Source organism: Ammospiza caudacuta, chromosome 11, assembly GCF_027887145.1.
Source record: "Ammospiza caudacuta isolate bAmmCau1 chromosome 11, bAmmCau1.pri, whole genome shotgun sequence".
Lineage (NCBI taxonomy): Eukaryota > Metazoa > Chordata > Aves > Passeriformes > Passerellidae > Ammospiza > Ammospiza caudacuta.
Window position 1 is genome coordinate 18,021,398 of NC_080603.1, and position 21,098 is coordinate 18,042,495.

A 21,098-nucleotide genomic window follows, 5' to 3' on the forward strand; every position below is an offset into this window, starting at 1 on the left:
TGATTCAGTAGCAAAGGCTGGTTATGTGTGTGCCCATTAGCAAAACTTGGAGAGGAACAGGGCTAATGACATTGAAATAATAAAGTCATTAAAGTGAACAGCCAGAGCTGGTGCTTACACCTGTAAGTGCTGCTGAGTCTTTGAGTAGATTAAGTTCATTTTAGTGACCAGGCTGCCTCTTCTAAAGTAATTATTGACAGATCCATGAGCTGTTTGCTTTGCATTTAGTGATCAATTAGTATGCAAACACTCTCGCCTTCTCAGCCAAGCCTGTGGGATGTTTCTGTAGTTAATTATTTAAATACTTAGGTGACAGGATAACGGATTTCAGGAATTTTGTTGTATTTAAAGCCTGGCTGTGCCTTGTGATGTGGAAACAATCTGACTCTCATTTTAAAATTTCCATCCCAGCAAGAATTTGCTCAGTTAGAGAGGGGAAGTATCTGCAGATGCGTCATTAAGAGCATGCAATAAAATGGAGCATTAATGCAGGGCTCTGAGCTGGGAATGTGGAGATGGGGAGGGCTGGTTTGAGGGGGAGGAAGAAAGGGGATGCCAGGAAAACCAGGAACTTTCTGACTCAATGCTGCAGTTAGTAAGGATTTTGAGGAAGCACCCATGTGGTGGTTGTAAGACAAGGATCCTGAGCAGGGTCAAATAGAAGCATGAAGTAGAATTACAGAAAAACTTAACTCTCATTTCCTGCTTGCTGCCCATTTTGACAGTCTTTGAGGGGCTTTGAGCATGACCAGTGTGTATTCCTGAGTGTCCCAGGCACTGGAGGACAGTGGGAGCTGTGACATTCTGGTGCTACCCCAGCATCAAACACTGTGGGTGTGACAACAGCCAGGACCATCTTGTTAGGCAGAGATAACCCAGAACTGCCCCTCTCAGACTGCCTTGCCTGGCAAAAATCTGTTTTAAAACAAAACCTCTGCCCCTTTATTTGTGTTTGAACACGAAGACCCAACCAATACTGCCAGCAGCACTCAGTGTAAAGCTGAGGCTGCCCTGCAAGCCTTGGTAAGTGATCACAGGCCAGTCCTGAGAGATCATCCAAGCCAGGGTGGCTGTCTGCAGGAATCTGCTCTTTGGGAAAGCAGGTGCTGCCATCCTGGGGAATGATGTCTCATGACACCACCTTGGGTGGAGCTGCTGCTGCCAAAGGGGGAACTCAGCTTTAAATGCCTGTCATGGAGAGACCTCAGAGAGGAGTTGAAGGAAGACACATGATGCTGAGCCACCACCTGCAGCCCCGTGTGCTTGGCCATTTCCCTGTGTCCCTGCCCTGGTATTCATGCAGAGGCACCTGCAGATCTGTCCTCCCCATCTCTTCTAGAGTAGAAAGTCCAGGCTGGCAAATTGGCTGAGGAACTCTGTGGCCCCCAGTCTCTTCCCTGGTGCACAGGTGTGGGTTTCTCACCCACATACCAGCAGAGAATTGCCATCAGCTATCCCTGAATCCTGGCAAATGCCTGGATCCAGACAGTGCTGTGGCTGGCAGCATGGGCCAGTTTGGCCTGAGCTGCAGGTTAACCAGCTCCTGCTGCAAACCTCACCGTGCCCATCACCTGGACGAAGGCACCTGGCAGGGGACAGCCCCACTCTGACCATGCCAGAGCAAGGTGGGGCCATGCAGCCCCACACCAGAGCCCCCATCAGCCACATCCCAGACCCCCACAGAGCCCCTCTCCCCCACAGTCAGATGGATTAACATGGCAAACCACAACCAAGCAAACTCTCCATATCCCATTATCCATCTCCTAAACCATCCTGTCCTCCAGTGCAGCATTCTTTGCAAAGCCAAACAGCATTGATTTCAGTGCCAGCTCTCCAGCCCTGTTATTTATTTAGCATGAAAAGGCTAGTTTGCACGCTTCTTCCCTCTCTGCTTATCAGTCAAGGGATGTTTACACTGTGAAAAGCATCTGTTAAGACAACAGCAGCTTTCTCCATAGTAATTTATTGTCCTCAAAAAGAGTGGGGCAGTTTAGTATCTTGTTAATGAGTCTGTCAAACTGACTGTGATGGCTGGGGAAAAATACAAAATAAAAAATGGAGTTTATATTGAAATCAATGGGAGTCTAACTACTTTTTAAAATGACATTTTTCCCATTGGGTGTCGATTAAGCTGTCAGACTTAATAGGCCTGTCCCAGAAAAAAAATATATCTTCAATAAATAAACGGCCTAGATAAATACATTAATAACTGGTATGTACTGAAGACTCCTCTGCTGGTACTTGTTATCTTTTTATTTTCTCCTCTCTGAAGTTTACATAACTGTCTGAGAGCTAAAAAGCATTTAATTCTCTTCTAGCATATGGCTATTAAGCAGGATTTACTGTAAAAAGTGCTTTCTGACATGTGGCTAATGAAGTCTGTGTATGTCTCAGCTCTGTAACAGGCTCTTGAACTGCAGCCACACTTCCATGCTGCTGAGCACTGAGCAACTCTGCCTCTGCCATCTACCAGCTCCAGACTAATCTGGCAAGTTTGAGGAGCTCCTCATCACTTCTTTCTCCCTGCTCAGAGCTCCCCATCCCTGCCTTTGGAGGGACCTGGACCAGCGTTCCCAATCATCAGGCAGCTCATGGGCTGGCTGCCAGGAGGAGAAATCACACGGAGGATTTTGGGCACCTTTGGGACCTCCAGGCTCCAGGACTCCCACAGTCACAGCAAGGCCAGGACCTAAAGAAGGAAATCATCAGGATGCATAAAATAAATGGTTTTGTCCTTTTTATCCCATGAGTTTGCCTTCTTTCATTTTCCTGCCCAAAGACTCGATGGGAAGAGGCCATCTAGACACAGAGATGCAAAACCAAATCAAAGGCTCTACCTTCTCTGGGTTTAAGTAGCAGCAGACATCCCTGAATTTGCGGGAATTACCTTGGGTGTAGAATCATGGCTGAGCCTTGAATTTTGCAGATTCTCTGTCCATGCCAGTACATAAATGTTGGTGCAACAGGCTCAGTTCACAGCCTGCTCACCTTTCAGGGTTTGTAGGGGTCTGTCTCTCCACTCTGGGTGTTTGGGACTGCCCCATTCACACGTGGATCTGTGATGCTCACTACTAAGATGTCCTTTCATATAAGAAATTCAAACAAGCCACTAACTGAGCAACTAACTAACCTGCTGGAGTTGTGCTGCCAAAAGCCCTGTGCCTGCTGAGCCCTCACTCCCAGGACCTCAGATTCACAGGCAAGGACCTTCATGGACCCTTCCTACAAAAGGCAAGTATCCTTTCCTACAAAGAGCCACTCCTTGCTCCTCTTAGCAGCAGTTTTTTCAGCAAAAAACTCTTCTGGACAAAGAGTTCTCCTTGTTAATTCTCCTGTCTGACACACAAGGTCCAGCTGAGGCCCACCAGCCACTTCTGGGGGTGACAGGGCTGGATGGGGCTCCCGAATCCTGCCAGCCAAGACACCCATCCAGGGATGCTCGTTAACATCCGGCCATTCCCATTAGGGCAGAGATGACTGTAAGTCACGGCAAAAATAGAACCTCCCATGGAGCAGGGAGCATCTCTGGCTGGCAGGACTGATTAGTTCCCGGAGATGAATGGCTTGCCGTGGGGCATTGGGGGTCCCATGTCGCAGGGCTCGGAGAGGTGGCGGTCCCCCCCCTTCCTCCGCCCTGCCGTTGATACAACTAAGTAGAGTTACTTAAATATTCACAGACTCCTTCCCCATGGTGTTTACTAGGAATTTACATTTCCACAAGTACTTTGATTTCACCACATTTCCTTTCATTCTGCCCCCAGGGAAAGGCCACCAGGGGAGGTTTCTTCTCCTTTGCTTTTCAGCACAGCTTCAAGCCCTCCCAGTTTCAATTAGGAGCGTTTCCTTTTTCCTTTCCTCTCTTCACTTTTCTTCAAAGAAAGAAAGCAAAGAGACAACAGAGGGGAGATGAAGGAGAGCCTCTAAAACCACCAAAGTCCTCCCACACCTCCAAAAAACGCCACATAAAAAACGCCCCAGCATTCCCAAGTTGATGAAAGAGAAGGTCTGCAAAACTTCCAGAGCTAAACCCATCTCTCGAGAACTGTCGTTCCTGTTTTACACCCAGGTGTTCTCCAAAGGGCTGTGTCCCTTTCCGTGCCCCCTCGGTCCCCACCTTTCCCGGCGGGCGGTGTTTGGAGGCAGCAGAGCTGCCGCTCGCAGCCGGGCTGGCTGGCACGGCGTGCTGGCTGCCAGGCCAGCTGGGCACGGCTCGGCCGAGCCCCTGCTGCTCGGGCAGCTGCCGGGTTTGGCTCCCGAGCTGTCCGGGCAGGAGGAGCCGCTCTGCTCTGCTCTGCTCTGCTCTGCTCTGCTCTGCTCTGCTCGCCGTGCCGGCTCTGCAGGCAGCCCGCGGCCAGATGCTGCGTAGGTCTGCGCTGCAGTAATGACCGTAATTAATAACAATAACATGCCTGCAAACCATGATGACAGCAGGCACTAATCTTTCATAATACTTTTAAGACAGGAAGGGGAGAATCCTGCCATACAAGTCCTGCTCTATATCCGTTTTGGAGGCAATGCTTAGAGGAAGCAGAAGACCTCTTAAATGGCATGCAAATTTGTTTCTTATTGAGCCAGGTTCTATCAAAACCTTCTGTCTTTACGCTGTCACTGAATTTACTTTGTCCCAGTCTGTGTCTATTGCATGAGGCGGCAAACATGGTCCTTGCAGGCGGAAAAAATATTCAGGAAAATGGCAATTTTATATGGTTACAGCTGCTTCACCAAGGTGGGAATCGGGGAGGACTTACTGCTGTGCTGAGCATGAGGCAGTTTAGTGCTGCTGCTTCTCCTCCAGTGAGGTGTTTGACTCGATCAGCGGGGAGCAGGGTGGCAATGTTGCCACCTGAACCCTCTTTGGTGGTGAAGCAGCGTGCAGGACAGCAGCTCCCCGGGGATCAGGCAATCCGGGCTCAGTGTCCCCAGCCCTGCCGTGTGTCAGTGCGGAGGGCAGAGCTGTCCCCTCCCCGCCCCACAGCCTCCCCGTGCTGCTGTCTCACACCTCCCCATGCTGCTGTCTCGTTTCTTTCAGGGTCAGCAGTCAACTCTCATCCAGGAAACCTTTGGTATGTTAAATTCCCTGCGCATGAAAGGAGGATAGAGCACAGGCAGCTTTGCCAGCTCACCTCACCCCCTGCCTCTCCCAGCCTTTCCCTCCAGTGCCAGCTCCATTAAACCAGTTCTGCCCCCACAGCACAGTTGATGTGGCAGAATCTGGTAGAAGGTAGACAGCCATATCCAGAGTATACAATTCAGGGTATACAATCATGGCTAAGCCTTGAATTTTGCAGATTCTCTGTCCATGCCAGTACACAGATGTTGGTGCAACAGGCTCAGTTCACAGTCTGCTCACCTTTCAGGGTTTGTAGGGTCTGTGCCTCCACTCTGGGTGTTTGGGACTGCCCCATTCACACGTGGATCCATGGTGCTGGAAGAAAGGACACCTTGGAGAGCCCACACCATGAAACTGCTGCTCCCTTCCCCTGGCTCTTTGGAAACAGCTTTTTGAGGGAGAACTCCTCACACCCACCTTTTCTAGCTCCACAGTCCTTCAGGGGCAGAGAGGAGACAGCACTGTTCATGTTCTAATTCATAGCCCTCTGCCTCAGTTTCCCAGTCTGTGACACGGGGGTTGGATAACTACCTCGCAATCCCTGAGGATAAATTGGGAGCTTTTCATAACCGTAGACAACCTGTGGGTACCTAGATACAGTGGCAAGTGTTTATGAAGTGGATAGAGCTCCAGGGGCAGAGGGGTTGCAACACAGGCATCACAGAAATAACAAATGTTATTTTAAAAGTGCTGCGGCAATGTTTGCTGAGCCCTGCAAGGAGCGAGTGCAGAAGGTGCTGTGAGGTGTCAGAGCGGATGGTCCCTTCACCCTGCTGTGTGTCAGGTTACAGGACTCGCTCCCTCAACAGTCTGGTGGTTCAGTGGCTGGGTGGGCTCTGCTAGAGTGGAAACATCTCCCAATTACACTAATGAGGAGCAAGCTCCCCAGAGGGATCTGGAGATGAGGCACATGGTTTTCAGAGGATTTTAATTGGGCTGGGAGTCTGAGGGCTCCTGTAGGTGCACAGCAGCCCGGGGAGGCTCTCCAGGGTGCTGCTCCTCTCTTGGTGCTGGAGGCAGACAGGAGGCTCTGCACATCGGCCTCTGCCACGGCTGGGGTGGACACTGGGTGACCTCAGAGAGCATACAGAGTGGTTTGCAGCCACCTTGGGCAGCAGGACTCTCCGAGGCACCTGGCAGGGGCTTGGGCTCTCCATTGCCCTGAATTCTCTATTCTCCCACATGGCAAAGCATCCGCTCCAGGCACCCATGGAAAATGGAGCCTTGCTCTTCAGAGGGTGCTCTCAGCATGTTTGCTCCCCCAGAAGCTGCCAGGAGAGCTGCTTTGGCTGCTGCCACTCACAGAAGGGAAAATCCAGTGTTTTATCCTGCAGAGCCCTCCCTGTGTGGCTGATGGGAGCTGCTGTGCATGGCAGGGGCAGGACTGAGGGACCAGACACAGGTGATGGAGCCAAGCCTTGGGCATGCAAGGCTGGGGCTGCCCTGTGCATTCTCTAAACATCCAAGAAGGAGAAGGGGAACTCTTGCAGGGGTGACAGTGTGGCAGTGTCACAGGGGAGACATCTCTCATGGACAGCTACAAAAGCTGCTTGCTTGCTCAGCATCTTTCCTCCTGGGCCGGTGCCTCTGCAGGGGTGTACATTCCCATCCCGCCCCTTTGTGAGCCCTGGGTCAGCTGTCCCAGCATCTTTCTCCTCTCTTAAGTGCTGTCCCTTCCCCTCATCCCACACCTTGCTGTTCCTCCTCCCCAGTGAGAGACAGTGAGGATGGGGATAACATCATTCCCCATCCAGGGAACAGAGACAAGAGCAGTGCTGAGATGAGATGGGAGCAGGACAAGTGAGATGTGCAGGCGTAGACAACAAGTGCAGGGCAGAAGATCCTGGCTCGGCCATGCCCTGCCTGCTACACCTGTGCTCCCAAACACTCTTCTGGAAGCTGGATGCCATGCCTGGATGTGAAAATTCCCAGGGAGCTTCTTTCATTCACAGAGTGACAGCTCTTGCCATGCTGGCACACAGGGGCCTGTTGAGAGGCTGTGAGATATCATCCAAGGCAACCCTTTAGAGTCTGATTTATCAGAAAGGTGACCTTGGGAGGACCAGTGTAAAACTTGCTGAAGAAAAGATGGTTTTCCTTGACAAACACCACAAGGTGCCAGTCTGGGAGCTCCTGCTGCATTAGCAGCCCCAGTACAATGTGAGGGTGGATGGGTGGGCTGGTGTGTTTGTGCAAAAATAATGGTTGTACTTCAGTGCATAGATAACTGCGGGGTTCACTGCAGATGGATGGATGCATGGATGGATGGATCCACGAAATAGCAAAATAATGCAGATCCTCAGAAACAAGATATTTGAAAAGTCTTGGTAATGTCTGCTGTGAACTCACTGTGACTGTCTGCTTTGTCAGTCTCAAATTCAGAGAAATGGGAAAAGCTTTTACAAATCTCCTTCATGTGCCAAAGCGGTAAACAAAAAGGATCGCCTGCTCCTGTAAGTTGGGGTGAACTTGTCCATCAGGTGATTGGAAATCTGAAAGTAATAGAAGCTTTAGAAAGAAATGCCATTATCGATCAGCTTTGCATTTGTACTCTGTGTTAATCCTTTTTTTTTTACGTCAGAGAAAAGCAGTCCTTCATTTTGGAGTGATTTTCGATGTATGAGAGATATTTTATAACACTGCAGAAAGTGACCAATCTGAAGTGGAGGATGAATATTATTCTTCCTGCAGGGAAAATTATTAATAGAGCTGTGGGAATTGTTCACCTTATCTTTATTTCAGGTACAGAACTACTGCATCATGCATCAAGTTTAGTATCCATATCTGCAATACTAACACAAGCTTTCTCCAAAAAAGCTGTAGGCAAGATCAGGAAAGCTTAGGTATATGTATGTACATATATATATAAAAATGTGTAAGTGTATAAAATTGTCCATACTTTAAACGTAGGTAGAATTTACTCATTCCCTCCAAGTAGAAGCACTGAAAAAAACTCACAGAGCATGACAAGCTCATTGTCATAATTAACATTTTCTACAACAGTTTAAAGGAAATAAATTCAGTTCGGTTTCTTTGGGTTTTTGTTCTTACTTTCAAAAGTAACTACTTACTGTCTTAAGAAAAGCCTACAGATGAGGCAGAGACAGAAACCTCTTATTTAGAATGCTCCTTATTATGGAAATGTTTGACTACCCTTTTGGGATTGTTTCAGAGGAATTAGGCACACAAGACTGGAAAGGAAGAAAAGGGACTTCAAGCCACATCCCCAGCAATTGCAGCCCCAGGGCAGCCTCGTGATGCAGGAGAGTCCCCAGAGCATCTCATCCACATCCCATGTACACAGCACGTCAACATCCCCTTGAGATGCCGGGGCTCTGACAGAAAACAAACCCACAGCTCTCAGGTGGAACAGGGAGAGGGAACAAGAGTAGCAAATGTGTCACCAGATGTCTGAAAATGCAGTGGGTTTGCTTGGGGAAGTTCAGAGATGCACGGCTCAGGAGATAAGACACTGGAGCTCTGTACCCTCAGCCATCACAGCCCAGGTCTTTGCTCTGTGCTGAGCCCATCTGTGTGTGGCAGGGGTTGTGCTGCAGCAGGACCTGCAGCCTGGGGCAGGAAGCGCTGGTGGATGGAGCAGGCAGCATGCTCCTCTTCCAGGTAGAAGCCACTTTGTTAAAAATGCATGACTCATGGAACAATCTGCCTTCAGCCCCCAGCTGCTCCATCCTCAGTTGCTCCTCTCCACCTGGCCACAAAGCTTTCCAGCACTTGGTGCTGTTCCCCTTTGCCCTGCCATCAGCTCGCCCCCCAGGCTGCCAGGTGAGGAGATGTGCAGAGGTCCTGCCGAAAAACGGCTTTTGCCATCTGTGCCATCCGCACAACAGATGGACATGCTAAATAGAGGTCCTTAGCAAAGGCCCATTTGAGCCCTGGATTTTGATGATCTGTCTATCAAACCCATTAGCAGCACCAGCTCTGTGCACAAAATTAAGTCATTGGTAAGCCAGCACAGTGATGAGAATGATACAGGGGCTGTGGACCCACTTCTTCCTCTGGCAAGAGCAGAATTTGACACTTCACAGAGTCCGATTGACTGTGACTGCTGCCAGGAGATGGGTCAGAGTGTGGAGCCTGTGGTGGCTTCATCCACAGAAGTGGCTTTGTGCAGCAGCTGCAGGGAGGAATAGTTTTGGTGTCCTGGCTCTTTCCTTTGTACCTCCCTTCCCACTCCCATGGCAAGGGTAGCCCAACCCCACTTTGTCATCAACAGCCATGATTTGGTCTTAGCCTGCAAATGCAAGGCTTGAAAGTTCAGGAGGAGCTTGATTAGCAGAGACAGATCCTCCTTCAGTGAAGAGGATCCGTGGCATCAATATCAGTGATTGTTTAAGCATCAGTCAATACCAGTACGGCCTCAGCTCTGGGACTGTGTCACAGACCTATAAATACAGCTGTGTGATCCAAACTCCTGACTACAGGAATAGTCACAAAGGCTGCAGGAGACTGCTGTAAAATCCCAGCCCACAGAACAGGAAGCTTTCAAGCAAGGGGACACGGCCCTTTCACTCACCCTTTGTGCAAGGAGACTGACTCATGAGTGACTTCATCCCCCACGACATTCTCAGCCTCACCTCATCTGCTGTTCCTGCGGCCTGGAACATCCCTCTCGTGTTACTCCCCCTACACAGACCCCTGCATCTCCCTCCTGCAGTCATGCCCCAGCTGAAAACATGCATTTTTCTGCTCTTGACTCAACAGAGCCAGTAGCAGGGTGAAGGAGCAAATAAGCTTCTGTTCTGCCTTGCACATTAGCAACAAAACATGACTGACTGCATCCTGATTGCAAACACTTTATTGTTGGTGACAGCATGGCAGAGGCACAAAGAATACAGTTGGCTTTGCAGAGCCCAAGATGAGCTCTGCAGAACTGATAATTAGAAGAAATCATCTTTTTGACTTGTGAGCTGAGCACATTTGAACTGAGATCAGTGAGGGGGAATAAATATGAAAACCAATTATGTCATTTGAACCAAGTCACTTCCCTGATTATAATCACCTCCCTGTATGGACATAAAAAAGGTGAAAAAATGCCTATGTCAAATTATTAAGGAATTAGGGTGACCAGACTGCACTTAATGACTCTGTCACTCGTAGAATTTAAGTGAAGTTGTCTGATGAGATTCTGAAGTCAGATGTGCACTGAGAGGGATAATTGGAGCATTGGAGTGAGGATTTATGGTACCTTTGTGGTAGAAGTCTCAGCTCAGGTTGTACTGTGCTGCACTGCTACAGCAGGAAATCTGCCTGCTGGCACGGGCTGGAGAAACAGCAGCAAAGTGTTCTACGGAGTTCCTGCCACGTGGCAGAGTTCCTGCCATGAGGTTTGACTGTGGTGAAAAACAGAGTCACACAGCCTGATGGTCCAGCACCACTCCTGGCATCCCAGCAAATGCTCCTTGATTGCAGCAAATGGAAGAAGTGGGGACTTTGCTCAGAAGGAACGTGAGAGGTCAGGTGAATGCTGCATGAAACAATCAGCTGCAATCTTCTTGTGAATGTGGCTGAGATCCAGCAGGGTCAAAGGTCCACAGACACAATCCCTAAATGTGGAGATGATCCCCAAGAATGCATTTCAAACCCACTCATCACCAGTCTAAGGCTGCATCTGAAAGATGTTGAGCATCCATGAAGAGGTACTGTTTCCTCCCTAAAAAACCCTTCACATTTCCCATCTGTCTCGTCCAAATTCACCAATATTATGTCAAGAATATTCCTATATCCAGCTGTAGAAAGCCTGCCAGAAGTATGCAGCCCTTTCACCAAGCTCCAGCACCCATTTCACCATCATAACCTTCTGGAAAGCCTTGAGATGAGAGGAAAACTTAAGAGCTGTCTGCTTTTTCTTGCTGTTCTGCATGAGCCAAGCCTGTGCTGAGGAGCTTTCTGAGCAGTGTTTACACACTTACATCCACTAAGCCTCAGCAGCTTTGCTATCTCTCAGCGGAGATGTTTCAAGAAATACATTTTTGATCCTTTGTTAGCTATCCACTGGAGGTCTTGTGGAATCTAAATTAAATACCATTAGGAGACCTTTAATGTGCAGTGCTTGCAGTGAAAGCAGATGGTCTCTGTGAGCTCGTTCACCGGAGGCTCTCGCGGCACGCTCGCCCTCCACCCTGCAGCTCGGAAAGCCAGCCAGGAGCTCAGCAGGATGGGATTGGCTGGGTTCCCTGCCGTCAGAGGGGAAAAGCCAGCCTGTGCCAGCCAACAGTCTGAACCAGTATTCCCTCACAGGAAGGAAATCCAGGAATTTGGACAGCTCTTCCCAGCGGACTGCCAGGATCATCTAAGAAGCTGAGCTGCTGTCTTCTGCTCACACAACAATTCAGGAGGACACAAGTACTCATGTCTGTCAAACTGTTTAATCTCCCTGGCTTAAGCTGCCTGTCCAAATTTGAAACCTGGCTAGATTTTCCCCAGACTGCTTGTAACTGTGTCTTATCCTTTTATTAAGATGAGGAGGATTATTTGAAGCTTTTGTTCTTTATAAATTCCCCTGTGCAAAGGCAAGGTGGCGCTTTAGATGAAATCTTCATTCCGGGCTGCTCTGATGAGAGATGCAGTGCTTTCCCACCAAGGATTTAGTGACATTGGATGCTGAAAACTGGTACAACATTGCTGGGGGGGTGGTGTGTGATGCTCTAGTCCCTATGATTGCTGCTTTCTTCCTTAGAGCCAAAAAAGCTCTGTTACTTCAACCCCGCAGAATGAGTCAGAAATCCTCATTTTTGGTGCTAGAAGCATAAAAATAGGCAAATTTTCATGTTAAATGGAGGACAGGGAGAGAGTTCCCTCTGACAACTTACAAACCTGTCTCCTCTGAAAGCCTTTTCTTAGCTGCATCACTTGCTCTTATTTCAACTTGTCTTAGTGATTTGCAGTCATTAAATCACTTAGCTAAAACATGTATAAATCTAAGTGTTGAATCCCTGCAAGCTAAACATCTCTGGGGAAAGTCTGATCTGGTCCCCCTGAGAGGGACCTAAAGGATATTTGCTCACTGGTTCAGACATACAGGCCTGCTGAAAATGGGCAGCAGTGACATTGGCTGGGCAATTTTATCCTCAACAAGAAAGGATAAATGTGGGAGGTGGTTCCCTCCCAGACCAAGGGCTTTAGAAAGCACCTAGCTTCGCTTGTGTTCTGTCCAAGGAGGAGGGCATAGCCATGATACACATCCATATCTCATGCCTCCTTGAATCATGTAAGAGACAAGGACTGAGTGTTCTGGATGGAAAGGTAGATAAGGATTTGCATTGGTAAAATTGTCAGCAACTAGCAAAACTACAGGTGTGGTATGGGGGAGCAGGACCTCTACAGAGAAACACACAGACCCAGGAGCAAGGCACAAAGCCCCATTCCTGCAGAGCAGGTACTCTTGTGAATCACTTCCTCAGCTAGTTTTTCCCAAGCATTGCTCAAAAGAAGAAAAAAAGCCCCTTTTGTTGGTGGGATACCCATCTGGGAGGTGTGCCAGTTTTGCCTTGGCCTCCAGGGATTTTCTTAGCGTTGGTGAGCATTTGAGGTTCTTAGATACCTTTTTGAAGTTGGGTCTTCATTTCTCTGGGTTTCCAGCCTCTCTCTCTTGTGTAGCCCTTTCAGACTGTAAATGTTTCAGAGCAGGAAGTTTGTTATGTACAGCACCTAGCACCGCAGAGCCCACTTGATGATGCCATCAAAAGCCTGCTACATACCAGCAAGGGCAAAGAGGGATGCTGAATCAAAGGAGCTCTCATTAGCAAGCCAGGCAGGGAATGCTGGAGGAACTGCCACACTTGGTGACATGCTGCATATGCACCCAAGAAGTCAAGAGCTCATTTCAAAGCTGCCTGACGTCCCCCTGTGATCTGCTTGCAGGATGCTAACAGGGCCAGCAGGGAAGCGATGTCTGACAGACACAGTCACTGATTGCTGTTGTAACCCAGAGTGCATCAGCAGAACTGGGTGCTGAGTCCATCCCTCACTGTCCATGCTCAGTGTTCTCCCGCTGCTGTGACAGTCTCCCCTCCTAGGTAATCTTCTGGGGAAGTTGTGGTGACTTTGGCTTACTCTTTGGGATGTCGTTCTGGGGAGTGTAAAGGGAAGAATCCCGTAAGCAATTAGCAGGAGGAACACGTGCATTGCAGATGGTTAATCTGCCTGCTTTCATGTGAACAAAGGAGAAGTCCCTTGAATGAAAGGAAACGGGTAACTTTAATGCAGGCTACAGTAAATGCAAATTAACTCCACAAATAAAGAAGCTTTTCTTTTTGGAGCCAAGAAAACATTTCTCAAAGTCTGTATTTAAAGTATACAATAATCTCTTTGATACCTCAGAAAGCTGTCCCTGCCGTGAGCAGTCTGATATCTCCCTTGCAGACAGCAATCAGTCCATCACCAGTGCTCAAGGATGAATATTAATATTTGATTGTTCTCTTTGTATCCTGGAATGTCCAGTTGCAGGGCTGGAACCAGACTGACTTCCCCTGCAGCCTGCAACCTGCCTGGGCTCAGGTTTTGGCTGGAGTCCAGTGAGGCGTTTCACATCAAGCTCTGGAGCATCCAAAGACCTTGACATGGACCTACTGCCCTCCTAAGCACTAGGGTATATCAAAGTTTTGATCCATTATGCTGTAAAGACCCCATATCAATTCAGCAGATGGAGAGGAAGAGAGTGGAGCCAGGTGGAGGCAAGAGGCTGAGCCAGGTGGCCCAAGAGTCTGGGAAAGCTTTGCTTGAAGATATGACCAAGAGCAAATGGTCCCAAAGGAGTAACCCTGGTCAGCACTCACCAGCACCTTCACCCTCAACACTGCTAGTCCCACCTCCAGCCCATGTGACACAGAAAACAGGCACTTCAGATAATGCAGGAGACGTCATGGAATACCAGAATACCAATCTCCAGCACCGGCTAAGGTGGTCCCAGCACTGGCTCTTTCCAGCTGAAGTTTGAAAGGGACATGAAATCCAAAGCAGTGTCAGGCTTCTTAGCCACTCAAGCACAACAGATTTGTAAGTCAGTGAAGCTGGTGGTACTTGTGCGGATTTGGTTGCAGACAGATCAAAGAAAATCCATCCCAGGAGAGAACATTTGCAACGAGAAGCAGAGTGTGTGTGTGAGACAAGGAGGAGGGAGCACAGTGGGGGTAGAGGAAAGGACACAATGCAGATTACTTTAATTTCCTTCTCCTTCAGGCTCTTTATTAACACCCAGCCAGATCTCTCTCCCTGGCTGTTGCAGCAGTGGCAGGGGCCAGGCTAAATGTGATGGCAGGGGGTGCAAAGCATCTACACATCCTGCTCCTCTCAGCAGCTCTGAGATCAGATGGGGCTGGAGGGGACATGGCAATAAAGGACCAGTGACAAGCTTCTGCTTTTCGTGACCAATCCAAGTGACCTGCTGCAAACACAACTCTGAGAGGTGCTAATATGTGAGGATGTAATTTCCTGGCCAGTCCACACCTGCTCAAGCCTGCACATCACCTGCTGCCAGCACAGCTGTGCCAGCCCAGCAGCCACTTGCCTCCAAGGCTTGCCTGCAAGGTGGCACTCATGGCCTGATTCTGAGCAGGACACACAGGCAGGGAGGGAGGAGAAAGCCCACAGAAGCTCTGGCGGGTTCTGGGGTTAAAGTCCACCCTGAGGCTGTAGAAAGGGGGATCTTGTAAAGAAAACAGCAAAGAAAACAGTAAAGAAAGCAGCCAGTTTCAGCCCTCAGGTACAGAGCTGCTGCCCCAATGCTGCCAGGGCTGCTGCTTCTCCCTTGGCTTCCTGGAGAGATGAGGCTCACATGGACCAGCTGAACCTTGGAGCACCATGCTGCCAAAGGGCTGCCAGTCCCCCCACTGATGCTTTAAAGCCTTCGGGCCATTTCCAGAGAGGAAGACATCCTGGAGAAGTGATGTCCCCACAAATGTTGTGAGCTAGCAGATGTGACTAAGCTGAGGAGGGGCTCCTGCTGTTTTTTCCAGCAAGGCAGAGCAGCTGGAGCTCAGCCCCTCGGTCCACAACAGAGAAAATACACATATACCCACAGAGACAAGCACACAGGCACAGAGCCAAGCTGGGATGCACTTTCACACCTTCTGGATGCCAGAGAGTGCAATTGTGAGAGATGGAGGCACAGGAAAGATGGCTTGATATGGGCTCAAAGACAGCTCTAAGTCATTTCCAAACTAAGAACACAAATAAGTGAAATAAAGCCAAGAGTGAGGGAGATGATGAGGAGAGGGAGCACTTTCCAGCTGTCCTTGAGGTGCCTCAGCGGGTGGGCAGCTGAGCAAGTGCCTGGAAGCCTGCACTCCGTCAGGGGCAGGGGAAGTTAAAGCCCCAGCAGCGAGGCAAGCCCTGGAGTGTTGGTGCTAATAGCCAGCCCAGCCAAATGAATTCCAACTGCGTGCAGCCGACCATGAAAGCGTTGTTGGTGGCAGCGCTTCCCCATCCGCTCACATCTCCGTGAGGTAATTAAAGCCATTAGAATGTAAACCAGCTCTTTTGGCTTGGGAAGGAAAGAAAGCAGGAAGGGAAAAGGGAAACTGAATGACAGCTTAGCTAATTCAGCTCATATTCCCACTATTTCCGTATCTACTGATTAGTTCCCATTCTCCAGCCATTTCCATTCCGATGCAAAGGCTCGGATCTTCCGCAGAGGTTCCAACACCCTGACCCCAGCCCAGCATCCCCCCATGGAGGATGCTGGCAATTGGGATTTCTTACTACCAGCCCTCACCCCTCAAGCATTCACATCCCAGGATGCAACTCAGCTCTTTCCCCCACCAGAAATAAGTGGAAGGAGGAGAGGTAGCAAACAGGCTTTGTGCTCAAAGGAAAGAAACCCCACCATGAACCTCTAAACAAATGGACATAAGCAGGAGATCTGAGGCCACCACAGTGCTCTGGAAAGTCATTTCATGTCTGAAAAATGCTGCACATGATATTCAGCTGCCACATGTATCGCTTCAAGTGATGGAGCTACTTCTTCAGGGTCTTATTTATTGGGCAAGCAAAGGGAAGCAGCACTGTGGATGGCAGATGGCCAGAGCTGGTACCTGGGGCTTAATTCTCTGCCTGGTGCTGAGGACAGGCAAAGTTCAGGGCCAGCAGGACCTGCAGTGAGGGTGGTTTTGTGGCGAGTCCAGGTTAAAGAGAAATGAGATTGAAAGCAGAGAGGCAAGAGAAGGAGATGCCAAGCAAGGTGCAGAAGGTTGCAGGGGAGAGACAAAAATGGCAATGCCAGGAGGAGGAAATCCTGCTGGACCCCAAGGCCAGATGTCAGCCGTATCTCAGCTGGTCTCCACTAGTGCCACTGGGGCTGGGCCAGTGCCCAGGACCCTGTGATGCTCCCTGGACAGTGCCTGGGAGCTGCTGTCTCCATGTGCATCCAGGGTAGATGCTGGGTCCATCCTTCAGTGTTTGTCCATGCTCAGACACTCCCTCACACTATCCTGGTTATACAGAGGTGCAGAAGCTCAGGTTACAGCAGCAGCTGTCCTGCTCATACAGCTTTTTCCTCCCTTCCACCCACTTTGTCCCTGCTGAAGCAGCCCTGTGCCAAGGCTGCAGTGAGGACCTGGGCAGCACAAGCTGTCAGTGAAGCCTGGAAAGCAGGACCAGCCCCAGGTGCTTTCTGTGTGGGCTGGAGCCATACACAAAGTGCTGAGATGGATGAAGAGGGCACAATACAGCCATTCAAATACCTGCAGAGAAGTTCTTTGTGGAGGGGCTCTGCCTGTCTCTGGCTCTGGAGTCCTTCCCTCATCAGCCTGCCTCTGCTCCATGCAGGCCATGTGGGGGTGTGGGCATCCTGACATTTCTTTTCAAGGCAGAGGAGCTCAAGAGCATCAGAGGGACATATTTTGTCTGTGAACAGCAGCAGTAATTCCCTCTCTGGGAGGCTTCCTTGTAGGAGACCAAGGGTCAAGTAACATTGGATGCAGCAGCTGTCTTGGGGCTCTTCTGAGCTCAGCCTATGCTTTATTGGACCATCTCTCTCTTGGTGGACTTTCCTCAACACTTCAGAGCTAAAAGCCTGGCAGCATCATGCAGTCTACAGGACCCAGAATGGTTTAACCAGCTGGGCCTGTTGTGCCTCTCACACTGGCAGAGAGTTCAACTTTTCCAAGGGATCAGTCTACCTGAAGGATGATTTCCCCACAAACAAGCTGGGCTAGGAGGCTTGTGAGCACTGCTGCAGCCAGCTCAGCTGGCTGATTTTGCCTAGGACTGACCTAGGAGCACTCACATGGATTGTCCTGTGTGCCAGCCCTGAGACACAGCAATGGGTATCTGTGGAAGGCTACTGGGACTGAGTGCATGCAGGTCAGTGACAGGATCTGGGCTGAGAAAGGTATTCCTTATCTGTATACTTGGACAGCAAAGCAAAAATCCAGTCAGGAAGTTAAGGAGCAAATTTACCTCCAGGAGTAGTGAGATAGCAGGTACTAGTGCAAAATCAAAGGGGTTTGCCCAAGAAATACAATATTATTGATCCCAGTGGGAGCAAGGAGGGCCCATAGTGCAATTTTCAAACCGAGGTTCCCACCAGTAGCTGCTGTGGCACACATGCCCCATTGATCTTGGAGTAAGAAACATGGGGAAGCAGCAGGAGGAGGAAGGAGCTGCATTTAACTGGCAGAGCTTTGTAGTGGGATTCCACTCCCAGCTGCCCCAGTGCAATCCTACCACTGCTCTCACAAAGTGTGCCTCGAGGAGCACAGCACCATGCATCCATCCCCCAGCCATTCATCCCACCTGGGCCTCCTGGTGCAATGTGGCGAGCAGCACTTTCAATCAGGCAACATTAAAATGAGAGAGATTCATTTTTTCATTGACATCAGCAAAAAAAAATAAAGAAGAAGAAGAAGATGACACCAATTGAACCCAATGGGCTAAATAACATCTTTTACTCGGTTTTCTATGGGCTCCCAAAACTATGGGAGAAAATTGAAATCTGTCTCTTTCTGTCTCCTTTTCTTCCTTTTTTTGTAATAATTCCTGGTATGCAAGGGCTTGTGCCAGGGCTGGTATTGTGGGTGATGAATCCTGAGTCAGGCGGCGGGGAGGTTTCTGTCCTATCAGCGAGCACTTGCCATGGTTTGGGATAATGTGCCTGCGGCTTGTCAGGTGCTGATGGGGAGCAGGAGGGGTGGGGGGATGAATGCATTTTTGATTGCTATAATTGCCACAGATTGGATGCTTGAGAGGAGCTAATTAACAAGGAGGCTATGGGCAGATTATACTTGCAGAACAGAATCCCATGCAGATCCTTTCCCTTTGTGCCACATGTATGAGATCATTGGTAGGTGATTATGGCTGTGAATATGGTGCTAATTTACTTTGCACGTCTGACGAAAATCCTGTACATAATAAAACGCGGAGGCAACTTAAAGTAGCCCAGTTCAGAGGGGAAGGACGGCTTTGCTGCTAAAACACTGAACCCAGAGCTAAGCTCCTGAGGTCTCCTACTTCCCTGAGTAACCGTGGCTGTGTGACAGCTCTTCCCCCTGCCTCAGTTTCCCTCTCTGTCCAAAGGGAGAAGGCAAGCTCGAAAGTGTGGATGTTTGGAAGGCGCTGTGTACCCTGTCAGGGAAGATGCTGTAAAGGATAGAACAGAAATATCATCATGCCACGGGAGCAGCTCAAACAGCGCAGCAAAAATAGCAGCCAGAAAGCTGTGCACATGGAAAAAATACACGTCTTTGTGAGCACTCTGGCTCTCTGAAGAAAGCAGTGAAAGCAGCAGCTCCAGCTGTTTCTGCAGCCTTGGGATTAGAAAGAACTGGCAGGCAGGAATAGCTCTGTCATGCTGGTCTTGCTTCTCCAGTCCTGTGTTACCAGCATACCTCCTACATTCTCACAGGTTTCCTGGGGCCCTGAGGGAAAAAGGAGCAAAGGTTTCTCCTCAAGCATAGCCCTCATCCAGATGGAGATGCTTGGGCTGGGGTTTTACCAGGCTCTGACTTCAGGGCAAGGCTACAGTTGTTTTCCCCTCTGGTATCTGGGCACTCATAGTGTCTGAAAATGAGGAATTATCCTGTAGATTCTATGCCAACACACAGCTGGAACATCACCAGCCAGGCAGGGAAAAGAGTTACTGGTGGGGGATGATGAGCATCCATCCATCCATCCATCCATCCATCCATCCATCCATCCATCCATCCATATCCATCCATCCATCCATATCCATCCATCCATCCATATCCATCCATCCATCCATCCATCCATCCATCCATCCATCCATCCATCCATATCCATCCATCCATCCATCCATCCATCCATATCCATCCATCCATCCATCCATCCATCCATATCCATCCATCCATCCATCCATATCCATCCATCCATCCATCCATCCATCCATCCATCCATCCATCCATCTATATCCATCCATCCATCCATCCATCCATCCATCCATATCCATCCATATCCATCCATCCATATCCATCCATCCATCCATCCATCCATCCATCCATCCATCTATATCCATCCATCCATCCATCCATCCATCCATCCATCCATCCATCCATCCAGGTTTTAAGGTTGAACTGCAATCCCCATCTTCATTTGGAGCACTGGTGAAGGGTTTGCTCAGGCTCCTTTCACTGCTGTCTGTGCCAGTGGGAGTCAGGCTGGGCCAGCCTGCTGGGCTTTGGTTTTTCCAAGCAGGAACACTTTGCCGGGAGTCAGGCAGCTTGATGAAGTACTGGTAGACTTTTTTAGAAAGTTGCAGTATTCCTCACAAATAAATCGCATCTTTACATTCAAAAATGGAAGTGATATTTATAGTATTGGATAATTTTCACTTGAAATATTTTCTGCATTTTTCAATGGAATTTTTTTGGGGGTGGGGGGGGCATTAAAGTCAGCATTTTCAGAGGAAAAGAAACAAAACCATTTTCAACCTTTTTTCCTTTAAAGTCAGCATTTTGGATTCCAAATTATATGCAGGGATTTAGACCTTTTCCTTCCACAGATCATTTTACCACAGTCATTTTTTATTAAGGTTACTGTTTCCATAATAATGGCTAGCCATTGATTCCAAAATGAAAATATCACTTGCAGGTCTCCTAATAAGAACACACTGTTTCATAATAGTTCCTTAGTTTTATTTAATTTTGTGCTTATTTACTATGCTCTGGATGATGACTCCTAGAAAACAAAACTCCACAGCCAGCCTTCTCCTACAGTCAAGAACTACTCACCTAAATTTTACATTTAAATTAACCAAGACCAAGAGAAAAAGCAATCTGTCTGCAGGTTTAAAAAACACTTTAAATGTTGGACTCATTTCAACAACAGGAAAGGGTTTTCTTCCAGACAAAAAGCCCAAGAGGTGTGAAAATGGATTTCCACTTCTGTCATGACTGAATTTGAGGAGAACAATCCATGAATGAGAAAGAATTGTTCTGCTGAGGGAAGAGGCTGCTGCCTATTAGCAATCTGGGCTGCTGGAGTCCAGGGAGATAAACTGGAGAGGAAATACTTCATTTATTGAGAGACAGGATTGACTGTCTGTGAATGCTTTTAGACAAGTTAACAATTGAACCTTGCCTCTGTGCAGCTCCTCTGTTCCTACAGGGATGAGCACAGAATGTCCACGGACTGTCTCACTGCAGAAAGGAAGAGTAGCCTAAAACATGAAACAACACAGAGAAAGGACAAGGCAGCCAGGATAAAACTCTCTTCCAAGAAAGAACTCCAGCTTCTTGCCAAAGCAGCCATTTGTGACACTCTGGTCCAGGTCCCAGCTTTACTGCTGGCCATTTTCTGACAATGTCTCAACCCCAGGTTTTGCTTTGGATCATTTCAAACAATGTCCTTCATCCTGCTAAGTTTCTCTCTTTGAACAAACCCTCCCTTCTTCTTCTCCTCCCCTTAGCAAAATATTTTCCATCCTTCCACGTCAAACTCTGGATATTTGCCTTTGGAAAGTTGGAGAGTGGAGCAAATGGAAGGCAGGGATCAAACTCAAAACCATGGAGTCACT